Source organism: Pinus tabuliformis, chromosome 4_2 (genome assembly GCF_031772625.1).
Source record: "Pinus tabuliformis cultivar Carrire ecotype Pingquan chromosome 4_2, CPIR1, whole genome shotgun sequence".
NCBI lineage: Eukaryota > Viridiplantae > Streptophyta > Pinopsida > Pinales > Pinaceae > Pinus > Pinus tabuliformis.
Window position 1 is genome coordinate 323,680,271 of NC_142304.1, and position 2,740 is coordinate 323,683,010.

The 2,740-nt window shown below is 36.8% G+C and overlaps 1 long non-coding RNA gene across 1 annotated transcript; it reads right to left on the reverse strand.

Annotated features, from left to right (window-relative positions):
• Positions 1 to 767: 767 nt before the first annotated feature.
• LOC149169264 (uncharacterized) lies at positions 768 to 1,652 on the reverse strand. Its single transcript, XR_016259372.1, has 2 exons — positions 1,493 to 1,652; positions 768 to 1,287 (listed from the first exon to the last, which is right to left on the reverse strand). It is a non-coding gene; the product is annotated as an uncharacterized LOC149169264 (long non-coding RNA).
• Positions 1,653 to 2,740: the final 1,088 nt, after the last annotated feature.

Consider the following 2,740-nt stretch of genomic DNA (forward strand, 5'->3'; position numbering starts at 1 on the left):
ATTACAAATACCCGGTCATCATGATGATGATGATTAACGTCCACTGAGACCAAATTGGTCTATCGGACCTATAATTTTCTTAGTTTTTAATTATCTGGCTCTTCATCTTTCTTGGCGAGATTGGTGTTGTAGCTTTCTTTTTTTCTCAACGGTCTTCCAATTTCCTTTATCTTGCATCTCCTTCATCTCATACAAGTTGATACAAAAACTGAACTTCGTAGACTATAAAGAGAAGTTTTAGAAAAGAGGATTCACATTAATGGTGTTCTATTGGTGTGGATGGTACATGTGCCTTGTGTAACCCCTAGCCAAGGTACAACAAAGGTCCTTCTCACATGCATCCTAAGTGTACTGCAGGTTAAATGTATAGTATTTACATTACATAACTTCATAGCTTTGACTGTAAACAGTAGACTCATCAAATTAATGTATTGTATTTACATAACATAACTTCGTAACTTTGGCTGTAAACAGGAGACTCATCAAATAAATGTATTCTGTTCACATAAAATAACTTCGTAACTTTGGCTTTGCAGGAGACTGACTAATTGAGATGAAGTTACATTTGGGTTTAACTCATTTCTGCTAACAAACCAGTTCTAGTATTGAAAGGAGAAATATTGGTTTCTTTGTTAAACTTAATTTCCCCTTGTTATTTTGTTTCTACTACATGTTTTAGAATTTTCATCCAGTTGTAACAGGCCCTCAAAATTGGCCACAAATAATAAGGTAGTCAGTGACACCAATGATTATCTGTATAAATCAACTTATTCTTCAAATCCTCATCAATATTATTAATCTATTGGTACCAGAAAGCATATTCAATCAGGAATGAATAGCCTCGCTGTTCAAAATTGAATACATTCTGTGAATTCAAAGACCAAATTGAATACATTCTCTGAATTCAGAGACCAAATTCTAGGCAATATTGGCAATAGTAATACAAACTTCATCACCCAGCCATTCTGTGAATTCAGAAACAAAGAATCCCAAGAGCATAAAAATTCATCAAACTAATGCCCATTTGAATCTTTTTAGACTGAACAAGACCAGAACTTGGACAAATCTGATCATATCAGATCACTGAATTGGTAATGCCCTTTTCCCAATATGATTACATTAAAAAATTTCAAGGTAATGGCCTCAATGCCCATGGAAATGATGAAATAGTTTACCCTTTTCCACATTACATCTAAAAAATTCTAGGTAATGGCCTCAATGCCCATTGACATGATGAAATGGTCACAAAACTGCATTGATCAATCACCGTGAGATTGAATCTTCACTCTGCACAAAGCCAACTTACCTAATCTTTGTTATTTACTGAGAAAAACTGAAACTTTAAAAATAAGAGAAGTTGCAGAGAAAAAAGCATGTAATAGGAGAATGAGTGAGCCAGGGAAGAGGCAGTGCATGAGAATGGCAGAAGCAGACGTTTCTGCATATGCAACTCCCATGCCCTAACTCGTCCCTGTCTCGATTGCCTGCCTACCGTTATGCACATATATACATTTAGTATATTCATGTCTGGCCGAGTCGTCCTCTTTCATTCCTTCCATTCTGCACAAAGTAACTCTCTGAGCGACATCCTGCAAAGAAAACAAGTAATTGAATCTGATACAGAGCTCCAGAAGGGAATAGCTGTGACAACTGATCAAAATGAAAGAGAGTGAATTATATTATACGCTGCGTATGGTTAAAGTAGAGGCGCAGTACAAATCTTCACAAAGGCGGTACTACCGATTTGTGATCGTAAATTGAAGTACATGGTATTCTGGCTGTACTTCATGTTATCGATCCTTGTGACATTATTAAAATGTATTAATTTAGTAATTATATAAAACAACGTTGACATTAACAATGTATCAACTTATTAATGGAAAGAAAGATCAATATCAACGTCATATATAATTAGCAGGAAATGTGTTATTTTATGATATATAATTGGTGGGAAATGTAGTAGTATTTGATTAGGAAATGTGTTATTTTATGATATATAAATGGTAGGAAATGTAGTAGTATTTGATTATTACTTTTTTAGTGGGTCGTGTTTTTCTGATCCCTAGGTTATTGGCGGTGAATTTTTGGACATTCTCCATTAATTATTATCTACCACGACACTCTTTTTTATACCCGCTGTGCCAATATTTCATTTTTATAAGTTTTTGGTATTGAACTTTCTTCCCTTCTAGCGGTATGGATGTGCAGGAGTCTGAAATGTTTGCCCAAAGGCATTTATTCGTGCCACCATGGAGGCTGAGTAAAAAATCCATCTATCTTTTGAGGTGGACTGGCGAGGTGGCTCTCAAACTCTGGACACTTGGCACGCCCAACAAGACATTGTACTTGTGCCAAATGGTTCATATGTGGTGTTTGCTCTGCATGGTGTCGATCACACAGATATCAGACGACGATCCAAGTGTCAACAACGTTCTATTAAGATCACCACCCCGACACCTGCTCTGGTTTTTAGCCATGATGTGTTGATTGATCATATTACCAGTTTGCAGAAGAGGGCTCTCGTTGGTAGGTGGCACTTTGTGGATCTAAGTGAAGCTGAGATGTGTATCTGGGTCGATTCAAAATGGAAATCCACGCTGGGATACATGCCTACTGTGGTGAGACTGTTGCGAGGGTGGTACAATTTTCACTTTCTCAGCTAGGATGACTTAATGAAAATTAAGGCCATTCTATGGATAAAAGGCAGAAGTTTTTTGGCGCTCCATTCCTGGTATATTGG